Source organism: Enoplosus armatus, chromosome 15, assembly GCF_043641665.1.
Source record: "Enoplosus armatus isolate fEnoArm2 chromosome 15, fEnoArm2.hap1, whole genome shotgun sequence".
Lineage (NCBI taxonomy): Eukaryota > Metazoa > Chordata > Actinopteri > Centrarchiformes > Enoplosidae > Enoplosus > Enoplosus armatus.
The window spans coordinates 1,979,980-1,995,351 of NC_092194.1; the positions used below are offsets into that span (position 1 = coordinate 1,979,980).

At 44.5% G+C, this 15,372-nt stretch overlaps 7 non-coding genes and 1 pseudogene across 7 annotated transcripts; all 8 read left to right on the forward strand.

The window, feature by feature from the left end:
- Positions 1 to 507: 507 nt before the first annotated feature.
- Positions 508 to 671, forward strand: LOC139298306 (U1 spliceosomal RNA). The gene has a single exon (XR_011598588.1). It is a non-coding gene; the product is annotated as a U1 spliceosomal RNA (small nuclear RNA).
- Positions 672 to 1,141: 470 nt separating this feature from the next.
- On the forward strand, positions 1,142 to 1,305 carry LOC139298260 (U1 spliceosomal RNA). The gene has a single exon (XR_011598546.1). It is a non-coding gene; the product is annotated as a U1 spliceosomal RNA (small nuclear RNA).
- A 484-nt stretch (positions 1,306 to 1,789) lies between these two features.
- On the forward strand, positions 1,790 to 1,930 carry LOC139298397 (U4 spliceosomal RNA). The gene has a single exon (XR_011598666.1). It is a non-coding gene; the product is annotated as a U4 spliceosomal RNA (small nuclear RNA).
- Positions 1,931 to 7,466: 5,536 nt separating this feature from the next.
- On the forward strand, positions 7,467 to 7,641 carry LOC139298323 (U1 spliceosomal RNA; annotated as a pseudogene).
- Positions 7,642 to 8,135: 494 nt separating this feature from the next.
- Positions 8,136 to 8,299, forward strand: LOC139298304 (U1 spliceosomal RNA). The gene has a single exon (XR_011598586.1). It is a non-coding gene; the product is annotated as a U1 spliceosomal RNA (small nuclear RNA).
- A 501-nt stretch (positions 8,300 to 8,800) lies between these two features.
- On the forward strand, positions 8,801 to 8,964 carry LOC139298471 (U1 spliceosomal RNA). The gene has a single exon (XR_011598736.1). It is a non-coding gene; the product is annotated as a U1 spliceosomal RNA (small nuclear RNA).
- A 494-nt stretch (positions 8,965 to 9,458) lies between these two features.
- On the forward strand, positions 9,459 to 9,622 carry LOC139298231 (U1 spliceosomal RNA). The gene has a single exon (XR_011598519.1). It is a non-coding gene; the product is annotated as a U1 spliceosomal RNA (small nuclear RNA).
- A 484-nt stretch (positions 9,623 to 10,106) lies between these two features.
- Positions 10,107 to 10,247, forward strand: LOC139298398 (U4 spliceosomal RNA). Its single transcript, XR_011598667.1, has one exon. It is a non-coding gene; the product is annotated as a U4 spliceosomal RNA (small nuclear RNA).
- Positions 10,248 to 15,372: the final 5,125 nt, after the last annotated feature.

Sequence of the window (15,372 nt, forward strand, 5' to 3'; positions counted from 1 at the left end):
AATACTAGTTGGCTACTTCTTGTACCTTGTTATGTGGAAAAGTAAAGAAAAATCAAATGTGTTGTTGTCTGCGCAGTAGGCCAATATCCACCTTCTGCGTTAGTTTGTGATAGTGGCAATGTCCATTTTGAGAACGTTGGGTACTTTTGCATTATGTCCACAAAGTGGCAGTGTTGCTGTGCAGCAGTGTTTGGCATACACCGTGAAGCTGTGTGTTGACTAATGCAATGTACCTGCGATCCCGTTGGCAGCGAGAAGTGGGTGTGGCCTTTTAGATAGGACAAAATGAATTGCGTGCTCTCCTCTGTGAGAATCTCCTTTGTTTGTGGAAGAAATGTGCTCTAGACATTCTTCCATTGCTAGCGTGCTTAGGTCTCAGGCGTTTGTGCAGTTGCTGGGCTGCTCAGAGTCACAAAGGCACTGAACTGTGGGATTATGCGTTGTAGGCACCGTCAGCCAGGGTCCAGAGTGTGGGACTGAGCCCCCTGTCTGTTACAGTTCCAATTCATACTTACCTGGCTGGGGAGACACCATGATCAAGAAGGTGGTTCACCCAGGGCGAGGCTCGGCCATTGCACTCCGGTTGTGCTGACCCCTGCGAATTCCCCAAATGTGGGAATCTCGACTGCATAATTTCTGGTAGTGTGGGACTGCGTTCGCGCTCTCCCCTGATGGATATGTTGCAAAAAAAACTCACAAACAAATATGTTTGATCCTGTGTTGGACATGCGTAGGAGGCTGATACCCAATATCCACCTTCTGCCTCAGCTTGTGATAGTGGCAATGTCCATTTTGAGAACGTTGGGTACTTTTGCATTATGTCCACAAAGTGGCAGTGTTGCTGTGCAGCAGTGTGTTGACTAATGCAATGTACCTGCGATCCCGTTGGCAGTGGGTGTGGCCTTTTAGATAGGACAAAATGAATTGCGCGCTCTCCTCTGTGAGAATGTCCTTTGTTTGTGGAAGAAATGTGCTCTAGACATTCTTCCATTGCTAGCGTGCTTAGGTCTCAGGCGTTTGTGCAGTTGCTGGGCTGCTCAGAGTCACAAAGGCACTGAACTGTGGGATTATGCGCTGTAGGCACCGTCAGCCAGGGTCCAGAGTGTGGGACTGAGCACCCTGTCTGTTACAGTTCCAATTCATACTTACCTGGCTGGGGAGACACCATGATCAAGAAGGTGGTTCACCCAGGGCGAGGCTCGGCCATTGCACTCCGGTTGTGCTGACCCCTGCGAATTCCCCAAATGTGGGAATCTCGACTGCATAATTTCTGGTAGTGGGGGACTGCGTTCGCGCTCTCCCCTGATGGATATGTTGAAAAAAAAGAATCCACAAACAAATGTGTACTTTAATGCTGCGTAAGTGGCAGATAGTAAATATCCACCTCCTGCTTCAGGCTGTGATAGTGGCAATGTTCATTTTGACACCATTGTGTAATCTTGTAATATGTCCACAAAGTGGCAGTGTTGCTGTGCAGCAGTGTCTGGTATACACCATGAAGCTGCGTGTTGACTAATGCAATGTACCTGCGATCCGGTTTGCACGAGAAGTGGGTGTAGCCTTTTAGATTGGACAAAATGAATTGCATGTTCTCCTCTGTGAGAATGTTCTTTGTTAACAATAGTACACTCACTAAAAAGGAGGGGCTTGTAATCAATAAGCCAATCACACGCAACATAAACATTTCATTGTTTTGAAATGATTGTACACTCAGTAAAGATTGGCAGATGCACCACGTGTGCTGTGACTCATGGACAAGATCCAGGTTTAACTCGCAGCTTCCTTAAGTATTCTTGCGCAGAGGCAATTTCATAGTCTATGAAGTTCTGCTGAGACGTGATTATTGCTGGTTGAAAACTTAACCCAATACCCCGCCTGGATGACTTGAAATACAGTCAGCTGTGGCAATTTTTGTTAGTCTCTGAAGAGACTTTACAATTTGTATCAATAGTAAAGCCATATTCAATGAATACTAGTTGGCTACTTCTTGTACCTTGTTATGTGGAAAAGTAAAGAAAAATCAAATGTGTTGTTGTCTGCGCTGTAGGCCAATATCCACCTTCTGCGTTAGCTTGTGATAGTGGCAATGTCCATTTTGAGACCGTTGGGTACTTTTGCATTATGTCCACAAAGTGGCAGTGTTGCTGTGCAGCAGTGTTTGGCATACACCGTGAAGCTGTGTGTTGACTAATGCAATGTACCTGCGATCCCGTTGGCAGCGAGAAGTGGGTGTGGCCTTTTAGATAGGACAAAATGAATTGCGTGCTCTCCTCTGTGAGAATCTCCTTTGTTTGTGGAAGAAATGTGCTCTAGACATTCTTCCATTGCTAGCGTGCTTAGGTCTCAGGCGTTTGTGCAGTTGCTGGGCTGCTCAGAGTCACAAAGGCACTCAACTGTGGGATTATGCGTTGTAGGCACCGTCAGCCAGGGTCCAGAGTGTGGGACTGAGCACCCTGTCTGTTACAGTTCCAATTCATACTTACCTGGCTGGGGAGACACCATGATCAAGAAGGTGGTTCACCCAGGATTTTGTTGTAGTCGTGCGGTGTAAGGGGCGCAACAAAGTGCTTTGTGGCCAAATGCCTATGGGTGCATAATGGCTTCAGGCGGGATACAAACCCATCGCAGGAATGCTGTCCGTTTTGATCTTCAAGATGAGCTTCAGATGGACCGACTGCAATTCAGCAGGCATGTGTTGCAGAAAGAATTGGGCTTTGCAACAAACGAGTTAGAATATATTTTTGCTTACCCGGGGAAGAAGATCTTTGAAGTTGTCTTTACCACCAATCAGATGTATGGACCTGGATGGCAAGGTACTGTGAAGTTCTCACTGCAACTGAAGTAATGGACATTGATGGAATAAAAACAGGCACCAGGCGATTCCAAGTGCGCCTAACAAGAAAGGAAGGACAATTGCAACATATCCCAAACTCCATACAGCTGGGAGCCTTTAGGGGTTCTGTTTACTACTACGGGCAGCCAAAAGAATGCAGGAAATGTGGCAGCTTGGACCACCTTGCAGCCACCTGTAATCAGGACATATGCAGGAACTGCAAAGCAACTGATCATACAACAGCACAGTGTCCAACCCCTGTCAAGTGCAATCTCTGTTCCTCTACCAGCCATCGCTTTAAAGACTGCCCACAATCCTACTCCAACCGGGTGAAGCTATCCTCTACCCAAATTCTTGCAGCCCCAATGGAGGCACAAGCAACGGAACAACCTGATCTTCAGACGGCATCCTCTTCAGACATTAACACAGCTCTTCTGTCAACACATACAGCCCCCCAGCAGCCCCCCAGGGAAGAACCCATAATAGACCAGGAGGAAGTGGCATCAGATGTTGAGACCATCTTGGACTGGAGTGCAGAACCAGCAGATGAAGTCATCGATATGCCCTATACCCCCTCCACTATGGCCGCCTATTCTATCCCGCAAGCAGTCTCGGAAGTAGGGCCTACGGTCAGAAAGGACATGGGTCCAATATCTCTTCAGGATGCGGGGAACATGTTGGAGACTCTGATGGCAGGCCTTCCCTCACCTCTTGCCCAAGGTAAAGAAGAGCCCAAGGTGGACCTCCTGGATAAAGAACAGGCAAAGGCCCCTTCATCAACGCTCATCGAGACCAATCTGGGCCAAGACTCGCATGGTTCACCATCAAGGAAACGACATCAGGAATCACCCGTATCAGGTGAATCTTCCCCTACATTTACACCTGTTCTGTCCTTAGAAACCTGGCCCATTGCATCCCCCACATCCAGCCCCTTCCTTGAGCTCAATGATGTAGTTGCATTCTCTTCTGCTACATCAATCAAACACATACATCCAATTAAAGATAAGACTATTAAGTCAAAGAAGAAGAAGCCAAAGAAGATGTCCCAGTTTTAAGACATTCCTTTGACCCCCGATTTGACCCCAATGGCCCCTCTCTCTGTTGCCTCTTTAAACACAAGAGGCCTAAATGACCCTGTGAAATGTCTGTCAGCTTTTACATTTCTACATTCAGAGAATAATGACATCTTCCTGCTTCAGGAATGTAACATAAGATACAGGGAAAACTACAAGGTCTTTGAGGACAGATGGAGCCATGGTCAATCAGTATGGTCAGGAGATAATAAAAATCGAACATCAGGGGTCGCAATCTTGTTTAAGGGGCAGGATTTCCACATACAAAGTGTGCAACGCATAATAGATGGTAGACTCCTCTGTGTAGATGTTAGGTGGCATAATGTCAACTTAAGAATAATCAATGTTTATTGCTCCGCTGAGCTCAGAGAACGTTTAGATATTCTGAAAGCAATCCAGCCCCTCCTTGTATGTGGAAGGGAAATCATCTTGGGTGGAGATTTTAACTGTGTGGTGGAAAAAAAAGATAGATTAACGACAACCTTGGTAAAGCTGGATTCCAGCTCAGAAGCACTTAAAAACTTAATACAAGATTTCAAACTGAAAGATACTTACCGTACAATAAACCCAAACATACCTGGGTATACTTGGTCAAATGGTAGAACACACTCCAGAATAGACTTTATACTGACATCCAAGGGACTGCTGGTATCCAACGCATCAGTTAAACCCACCTTCTTCTCCGATCATGCAAAAATTGAGTGCTCCCTTGACTTTAAAGATAAAGAAAAAAGAGGTAGAGGCCTCTGGAAGTTAAATATATCCCTCCTGGAAGACAATTATGTGGTGGGAAGGTTCAAGGAAAAGATTAACCAATGGTCATCTATTCAGGCTGCTTTCAATTCTGTGGGAGAATGGTGGGAAGAAATCAAAGTCCGAACAAGGAGCTTCTTCGTTGCGGAGGGTAAAAGAGCAGCTAAGAAAAAACGATATAAGCTTAAAAATCAGCAGGCAAAGCTACAGCGTCTGTATACAATGGCTCATGAAGGTTTTGACGTTGAAGAAGACATAGCAAAACTCAAGAGGGAGATGTTACGACTCGCTGCAGCAGCAAGCCGTGGGATACTAACACGAAGTCGAGTACTTCAAATGGAAAATAATGAAAAATGTTCAAGGTATTTTTTCAGAAAATTAGCACGACCTAGAAACATCATGTATTCACTTAAAGATGAAAATGGGAAAGAACAGACAAAAATTGAAGAAATACTTACCAGTGTACAGACCTTTTACTCAGACCTCTACAGAAGTGAGGACGTAGACCAAGCGGCCTTGGCGAATCTCTTATCTAAAGTTAAAAATAATGCCAATGACTATGACGGTGAGCTTGAGGGTGATTTGTCCTTACATGAATTGACCAGAGCTGTTGAAAGCTTGCAGAATAACAAAACCCCGGGGGCAGATGGCTTGCCAAAAGAATTCTACATAACCTTTTGGTCTGAATTAAAAGTCCATCTTTTAAAAATGTATAATGAGAGCCTCCTTGTGGGTAGTTTACCATCGTCCCTAAGAGAAGGCACAATTTCTCTATTGTTTAAAAAAGGTGACAAAAAAGACATAAAGAACTGGCGTCCACTTACATTACTTGGTGTGGACAGAAAGATTTTGGCAAAAGTATTATTTTTCCGAATGCAGGGAATGGTAGACAACATAGTAGAAGTCGATCAGACATGTGCAATACCTGGAAGATCCATCAGAGACAGCCTCGCCCTAGTCAGAGACTCCTACCTGTATGCTATGGACCGTAGGCTACCAATGTGCATCTCTGGTCTTGACTTAGAAAAAGCCTTTGATAGGATAAACCATGATTATTTAAAAGAAGTTTTGGTTCATTTTGGGTTTGGCTCAAAGGTTAGAGCCTGGGTTGACCTATTGTATACAGACTGCTGGAGTAAAGTTATCCTAAATGGTCATATTACAGAACCCTTTATGGTTTCATCGGGGGTCAGGCAAGGTTGCCCATTATCTGTAATTTTGTTTGTTTTGGCTATGGAACCACTGGCTTGTGGAATAAGACAGGACCATTCTATTCATGGCCTCCTTGTCCCAGGTAGCAGTGGGAAAGAAGCAAAGGTAGCCTTGTACATGGATGATATTACAATCATATGTTCAGACAATAGGTCACTTTTTGGTGCTCTTGGGTGGTGCGAGCAGTTTTCCCTTGCATCAGGAGCCAAATTAAATAGACCCAAGAGTGAGGTTCTGTACCTTAACTGGAAAGAGCATAAAGCCGATCTGGGGATAGTAGTAAAAGAAGACAGAGTGAAAATTTTAGGAATAGAGATAGGAAGGGGCATGGAAAATGTAAATTGGGAAGCAAGACTTCCATCAATCAAAGGAAAGCTTCTAAGGTGGGAAGATAGGGACCTTACATTCACAGGTAAAATTCTAGTTATTAAGGCAGAAGTCTTGGCCTCAATCACCCATCTGGCCGCCACTCTGCCAGTACCAAGATTCTTTCAAACATGTCTGAAAAGATCCATATTCCAATTCATTTGGGGTTCAAAGCAAGAGTATGTTAAAAGAACGATTATGTACAAATCCTTAGATGAAGGTGGGAAGGCAGTTCCAGAGTTGGGGGTTAAACTACAAGCTATATTCTTAACACCAATTTTGAATGCTGTTTTAAACAAAGAAAACACCAGCCTCTGGACAAACTTTGCAAAGTTTTGGGTGGGCCAAAAGATCCTTACTGGAATGGGTAGAAGACCTCCTCTAGATACCCCACATGCAGAGACAAGACCAACGTTGTATGACAAAGCCATGACACTATTTAAGTTAGCCAAGCTAGAAAAGCCTTGTACAGGCTATGTGAACAGGGCTATTGTTGAAAAGAGTCTTTCACCTCAGACCTCAGGCCTAGTACCAGTCGGAACCTTACCAGAAAGCCAGTGCATTAGAATATGGAAAAATGTTAACCTGCCATTCCTTTTTAATGCACATAAGGATTTGGCTTGGAAAGCAGTCCATAATTGCCTCCCAACAAAAGCTTTCCTGAAAAAGAGGCGATGCTCTCACAGTGCCAAATGTCCCAGAGTGAACTGTCACAGTGATGAAAATGTAAGCCACCTGTTTTGGTCATGCCCCAGTTCACAAAGAGTATGGAAAATTCTAAGGCCATGGTTAGCAGATCTTTATAGATGTCCTGATGAAAAGGATGTGATGTATGGCGACCTTCTTCCAAACAGTTATGGGAAAAATGAAAGGTGGTGGGCAGCAATTAACTGTATAAAAGAAGGGATTTGGAGGTGTAGGAATGTAACAGCCTTTAAGAAATGCTATATATCACCAGACTCAGTTGTAAATGTTGGCCTCACAATGGTCAGGGACTACATATTCAGGGACAGAATGAAGAATAACGAGGGAGAAATTAAGAATTTGTGGAAACTTGGAGATGGATTTTTAGCAAAAAAACTTATGGATGCCTTTTAAAGTAAATAAGAAATGATGTAATAAATGTATTTTAAGCGAGATTGTATTATTTGCATAATGTATTTGTTATATGTGTGCTAAATTGTTGATATGTTTTTGTAAAATGGAATAGGATGTGTGCATTGCTCTTGTAAATTTCTTTGTCGTGAATCAATAAAATGCTTCTAAAAAGGAAAAAAAAGGTTCACCCAGGGCGAGGCTCGACCATTGCACTCCGGTTGTGCTGACCCCTGCGAATTCCCCAAATGTGGGAATCTCGACTGCATAATTTCTGGTAGTGGGGGACTGCGTTCGCGCTCTCCCCTGATGGATATGTTACAAAAAAAACTCACAAACAAATATGTTTGATCCTGTGTTGGACATGCGTAGGAGGCTGATACCCAATATCCACCTTCTGCCTCAGCTTGTGATAGTGGCAATGTCCATTTTGAGAACGTTGGGTACAATTGCATTATGTCCACAAAGTGGCAGTGTTGCTGTGCAGCAGTGTTTGGCATACACCGTGAAGCTGTGTGTTGACTAATGCAATGTACCTGCGATCCCGTTGGCAGTGGGTGTGGCCTTTTAGATAGGACAAAATGAATTGCGCGCTCTCCTCTGTGAGAATGTCCTTTGTTTGTTGAAGAAATGTGCTCTAGACATTCTTCCATTGCTAGCGTGCTTAGGTCTCAGGCGTTTGTGCAGTTGCTGGGCTGCTCAGAGTCACAAAGGCACTGAACTGTGGGATTATGCGTTGTAGGCACCGTCAGCCAGGGTCCAGAGTGTGGGACTGAGCACCCTGTCTGTTACAGTTCCAATTCATACTTACCTGGCAGGGGAGACACCATGATCAAGAAGGTGGTTCACCCAGAGCGAGGCTCCGCCATTGCACTCCGGTTGTGCTGACCCCTGCGAATTCCCCAAATGTGGGAATCTCGACTGCATAATTTCTGGTAGTGGGGGACTGCGTTCGCGCTCTCCCCTGATGGATATGTTGAAAAAAAAACTCACAAACAAATATGTTTGATCCTGTGTTGGACATGCGTAGGAGGCTGATACCCAATATCCACCATCTGCCTCAGCTTGTGACAGTGGCAATGTCCATTTTGAGAACGTTGGGTACTTTTGCATTATGTCCACAAAGTGGCAGTGTTGCTGTGCAGCAGTGTTTGGCATACACCGTGAAGCTGTGTGTTGACTAATGCAATGTACCTGCGATCCCGTTGGCAGCGAGAAGTGGGTGTGGCCTTTTAGATAGGACAAAATGAATTGCGTGCTCTCCTCTGTGAGAATCTCCTTTGTTTGTGGAAGAAATGTGCTCTAGACATTCTTCCATTGCTAGCGTGCTTAGGTCTCAGGTATTTGTGCAGTTGCTGGGCTGCTCAGAGTCACAAAGGCACTGAACTGTGGGATTATGCGTTGTAGGCACCGTCAGCCAGGGTCCAGAGTGTGGGACTGAGCACCCTGTCTGTTACAGTTCCAATTCATACTTACCTGGCAGGGGAGACACCATGATCAAGAAGGTGGTTCACCCAGGGCGAGGCTCGGCCATTGCACTCCGGTTGTGCTGACCCCTGCGAATTCCCCAAATGTGGGAATCTCGACTGCATAATTTCTGGTAGTGGGGGACTGCGTTCGCGCTCTCCCCTGATGGATATGTTGCAAAAAAAACTCACAAACAAATATGTTTGATCCTGTGTTGGACATGCGTAGGAGGCTGATACCCAATATCCACCTTCTGCCTCAGCTTGTGATAGTGGCAATGTCCATTTTGAGAACGTTGGGTACTTTTGCATTATGTCCACAAAGTGGCAGTGTTGCTGTGCAGCAGTGTTTGGCATACACCGTGAAGCTGTGTGTTGACTAATGCAATGTACCTGCGATCCCGTTGGCAGTGGGTGTGGCCTTTTAGATAGGACAAAATGAATTGCGCGCTCTCCTCTGTGAGAATGTCCTTTGTTTGTGGAAGAAATGTGCTCTAGACATTCTTCCATTGCTAGCGTGCTTAGGTCTCAGGCGTTTGTGCAGTTGCTGGGCTGCTCAGAGTCACAAAGGCACTGAACTGTGGGATTATGCGTTGTAGGCACCGTCAGCCAGGGTCCAGAGTGTGGGACTGAGCACCCTGTCTGTTACAGTTCCAATTCATACTTACCTGGCAGGGGAGACACCATGATCAAGAAGATGGTTCACCCAGGGCGAGGCTCGGCCATTGCACTCCGGTTGTGCTGACCCCTGCGAATTCCCCAAATGTGGGAATCTCGACTGCATAATTTCTGGTAGTGGGGGACTGCGTTCGCGCTCTCCCCTGATGGATATGTTGAAGAAAAAGAATCCACAAACAAATGTGTACTTTACTGCTGCGTAAGTGGCCGATAGTAAATATCCACCTCCTGCTTCAGGCTGTGATAGTGGCAATGTTCATTTTGACACCATTGTGTAATCTTGTAATATGTCCACAAAGCGGCAGTGTTGCTGTGCAGCAGTGTCTGGTATACACCATGAAGCTGCGTGTTGACTAATGCAATGTACCTGCGATCCGGTTGGCACGAGAAGTGGGTGTAGCCTTTTAGATTGGACAAAATGAATTGCATGTTCTCCTCTGTGAGAATGTTCTTTGTTAACAATAGTACACTCACTAAAAAGGAGGGGCTTGTAATCAATAAGCCAATCACACGCAACATAAACATTTCATTGTTTTGAAATGATTGTACACTCAGTAAAGATTGGCAGATGCACCACGTGTGCTGTGACTCATGGACAAGATCCAGGTTTAACTCGCAGCTTCCTTAAGTATTCTTGCGCAGAGGCAATTTCATAGTCTATGAAGTTCTGCTGAGACGTGATTATTGCTGGTTGAAAACTTAACCCAATACCCCGCCTGGATGACTTGAAATACAGTCAGCTGTGGCAATTTTTGTTAGTCTCTGAAGAGACTTTACAATTTGTATCAATAGTAAAGCCATATTCAATGAATACTAGTTGGCTACTTCTTGTACCTTGTTATGTGGAAAAGTAAAGAAAAATCAAATGTGTTGTTGTCTGCGCAGTAGGCCAATATCCACCTTCTGCGTTAGTTTGTGATAGTGGCAATGTCCATTTTGAGAACGTTGGGTACTTTTGCATTATGTCCACAAAGTGGCAGTGTTGCTGTGCAGCAGTGTTTGGCATACACCGTGAAGCTGTGTGTTGACTAATGCAATGTACCTGCGATCCCGTTGGCAGCGAGAAGTGGGTGTGGCCTTTTAGATAGGACAAAATGAATTGCGTGCTCTCCTCTGTGAGAATCTCCTTTGTTTGTGGAAGAAATGTGCTCTAGACATTCTTCCATTGCTAGCGTGCTTAGGTCTCAGGCGTTTGTGCAGTTGCTGGGCTGCTCAGAGTCACAAAGGCACTGAACTGTGGGATTATGCGTTGTAGGCACCGTCAGCCAGGGTCCAGAGTGTGGGACTGAGCACCCTGTCTGTTACAGTTCCAATTCATACTTACCTGGCTGGGGAGACACCATGATCAAGAAGGTGGTTCACCCAGGATTTTGTTGTAGCCGTGCGGTGTAAGGGGCGCAACAAAGTGCTTTGTGGCCAAATGCCTATGGGTGCATAATGGCTTCAGGCGGGATACAAACCCATCGCAGGAATGCTGTCCGTTTTGATCTTCAAGATGAGCTTCAGATGGACCGACTGCAATTCAGCAGGCATGTCTTGCAGAAAGAATTGGGCTTTGCAACAAACGAGTTAGAATATATTTTTGCTTACCCGGGGAAGAAGATCTTTGAAGTTGTCTTTACCACCAATCAGCACTTTGTAAACTGCCTGGAAAGGTTTGAAAAAAAGAAAAGATCTGCACCAAGCTTCAACAAGATCACCATGATACCTCTTGCAGAAAGGGATCTCAGGACTGTTCATGTCATGATTTTCTCAGAAAAAGTCAGAAATCAAGATGTATGGACCTGGATGGCAAGGTACTGTGAAGTTCTCACTGCAACTGAAGTAATGGACATTGATGGAATAAAAACAGGCACCAGGCGATTCCAAGTGCGCCTAACAAGAAAGGAAGGACAATTGCAACATATCCCAAACTCCATACAGCTGGGAGCCTTTAGGGGTTCTATTTACTACTACGGGCAGCCAAAAGAATGCAGGAAATGTGGCAGCTTGGACCACCTTGCAGCCACCTGTAATCAGGACATATGCAGGAACTGCAAAGCAACTGATCATACAACAGCACAGTGTCCAACCCCTGTCAAGTGCAATCTCTGTTCCTCTACCAGCCATCGCTTTAAAGACTGCCCACAATCCTACTCCAACCGGGTGAAGCTATCCTCTACCCAAATTCTTGCAGCCCCAATGGAGGCACAAGCAACGGAACAACCTGATCTTCAGACGGCATCCTCTTCAGACATTAACACAGCTCTTCTGTCAACACATACAGCCCCCCAGCAGCCCCCCAGGGCAGAACCCATAATAGACCAGGAGGAAGTGGCATCAGATGTTGAGACCATCTTGGACTGGAGTGCAGAACCAGCAGATGAAGTCATCGATATGCCCTATACCCCCTCCACTATGGCCGCCTATTCTATCCCGCAAGCAGTCTCGGAAGTAGAGCCTACGGTCAGAAAGGACATGGGTCCAATATCTCTTCAGGATGCGGGGAACATGTTGGAGACTCTGATGGCAGGCCTTCCCTCACCTCTTGCCCAAGGTAAAGAAGAGCCCAAGGTGGACCTCCTGGATAAAGAACAGGCAAAGGCCCCTTCATCAACGCTCATCGAGACCAATCTGGGCCAAGACTCGCATGGTTCACCATCAAGGAAACGACATCAGGAATCACCCGTATCAGGTGAATCTTCCCCTACATTTACACCTGTTCTGTCCTTAGAAACCTGGCCCATTGCATCCCCCACATCCAGCCCCTTCCTTGAGCTCAATGATGTAGTTGCATTCTCTTCTGCTACATCAATCAAACACATACATCCAATTAAAGATAAGACTATTAAGTCAAAGAAGAAGAAGCCAAAGAAGATGTCCCAGTTTTAAGACATTCCTTTGACCCCCGATTTGACCCCAATGGCCCCTCTCTCTGTTGCCTCTTTAAACACAAGAGGCCTAAATGACCCTGTGAAATGTCTGTCAGCTTTTACATTTCTACATTCAGAGAATAATGACATCTTCCTGCTTCAGGAATGTAACATAAGATACAGGGAAAACTACAAGGTCTTTGAGGACAGATGGAGCCATGGTCAATCAGTATGGTCAGGAGATAATAAAAATCGAACATCAGGGGTCGCAATCTTGTTTAAGGGGCAGGATTTCCACATACAAAGTGTGCAACGCATAATAGATGGTAGACTCCTCTGTGTAGATGTTAGGTGGCATAATGTCAACTTAAGAATAATCAATGTTTATTGCTCCGCTGAGCTCAGAGAACGTTTAGATATTCTGAAAGCAATCCAGCCCCTCCTTGTATGTGGAAGGGAAATCATCTTGGGTGGAGATTTTAACTGTGTGGTGGAAAAAAAAGATAGATTAACGACAACCTTGGTAAAGCTGGATTCCAGCTCAGAAGCACTTAAAAACTTAATACAAGATTTCAAACTGAAAGATACTTACCATACAATAAACCCAAACATACCTGGGTATACTTGGTCAAATGGTAGAACACACTCCAGAATAGACTTTATACTGACATCCAAGGGACTGCTGGTATCCAACGCATCAGTTAAACCCACCTTCTTCTCCGATCATGCAAAAATTGAGTGCTCCCTTGACTTTAAAGATAAAGAAAAAAGAGGTAGAGGCCTCTGGAAGTTAAATATATCCCTCCTGGAAGACAATTATGTGGTGGGAAGGTTCAAGGAAAAGATTAACCAATGGTCATCTATTCAGGCTGCTTTCAATTCTGTGGGAGAATGGTGGGAAGAAATCAAAGTCCGAACAAGGAGCTTCTTCGTTGCGGAGGGTAAAAGAGCAGCTAAGAAAAAACGATATAAGCTTAAAAATCAGCAGGCAAAGCTACAGCGTCTGTATACAATGGCTCATGAAGGTTTTGACGTTGAAGAAGACATAGCAAAACTCAAGAGGGAGATGTTACGACTCGCTGCAGCAGCAAGCCGTGGGATACTAACACGAAGTCGAGTACTTCAAATGGAAAATAATGAAAAATGTTCAAGGTATTTTTTCAGAAAATTAGCACGACCTAGAAACATCATGTATTCACTTAAAGATGAAAATGGGAAAGAACAGACAAAAATTGAAGAAATACTTACCAGTGTACAGACCTTTTACTCAGACCTCTACAGAAGTGAGGACGTAGACCAAGCGGCCTTGGCGAATCTCTTATCTAAAGTTAAAAATAATGCCAATGACTATGACGGTGAGCTTGAGGGTGATTTGTCCTTACATGAATTGACCAGAGCTGTTGAAAGCTTGCAGAATAACAAAACCCCGGGGGCAGATGGCTTGCCAAAAGAATTCTACATAACCTTTTGGTCTGAATTAAAAGTCCATCTTTTAAAAATGTATAATGAGAGCCTCCTTGTGGGTAGTTTACCATCGTCCCTAAGAGAAGGCACAATTTCTCTATTGTTTAAAAAAGGTGACAAAAAAGACATAAAGAACTGGCGTCCACTTACATTACTTGGTGTGGACAGAAAGATTTTGGCAAAAGTATTATTTTTCCGAATGCAGGGAATGGTAGACAACATAGTAGAAGTCGATCAGACATGTGCAATACCTGGAAGATCCATCAGAGACAGCCTCGCCCTAGTCAGAGACTCCTACCTGTATGCTATGGACCGTAGGCTACCAATGTGCATCTCTGGTCTTGACTTAGAAAAAGCCTTTGATAGGATAAACCATGATTATTTAAAAGAAGTTTTGGTTCATTTTGGGTTTGGCTCAAAGGTTAGAGCCTGGGTTGACCTATTGTATACAGACTGCTGGAGTAAAGTTATCCTAAATGGTCATATTACAGAACCCTTTATGGTTTCATCGGGGGTCAGGCAAGGTTGCCCATTATCTGTAATTTTGTTTGTTTTGGCTATGGAACCACTGGCTTGTGGAATAAGACAGGACCATTCTATTCATGGCCTCCTTGTCCCAGGTAGCAGTGGGAAAGAAGCAAAGGTAGCCTTGTACATGGATGATATTACAATCATATGTTCAGACAATAGGTCACTTTTTGGTGCTCTTGGGTGGTGCGAGCAGTTTTCCCTTGCATCAGGAGCCAAATTAAATAGACCCAAGAGTGAGGTTCTGTACCTTAACTGGAAAGAGCATAAAGCCGATCTGGGGATAGTAGTAAAAGAAGACAGAGTGAAAATTTTAGGAATAGAGATAGGAAGGGGCATGGAAAATGTAAATTGGGAAGCAAGACTTCCATCAATCAAAGGAAAGCTTCTAAGGTGGGAAGATAGGGACCTTACATTCACAGGTAAAATTCTAGTTATTAAGGCAGAAGTCTTGGCCTCAATCACCCATCTGGCCGCCACTCTGCCAGTACCAAGATTCTTTCAAACATGTCTGAAAAGATCCATATTCCAATTCATTTGGGGTTCAAAGCAAGAGTATGTTAAAAGAACGATTATGTACAAATCCTTAGATGAAGGTGGGAAGGCAGTTCCAGAGTTGGGGGTTAAACTACAAGCTATATTCTTAACACCAATTTTGAATGCTGTTTTAAACAAAGAAAACACCAGCCTCTGGACAAACTTTGCAAAGTTTTGGGTGGGCCAAAAGATCCTTACTGGAATGGGTAGAAGACCTCCTCTAGATACCCCACATGCAGAGACAAGACCAACGTTGTATGACAAAGCCATGACACTATTTAAGTTAGCCAAGCTAGAAAAGCCTTGTACAGGCTATGTGAACAGGGCTATTGTTGAAAAGAGTCTTTCACCTCAGACCTCAGGCCTAGTACCAGTCGGAACCTTACCAGAAAGCCAGTGCATTAGAATATGGAAAAATGTTAACCTGCCATTCCTTTTTAATGCACATAAGGATTTGGCTTGGAAAGCAGTCCATAATTGCCTCCCAACAAAAGCTTTCCTGAAAAAGAGGCGAT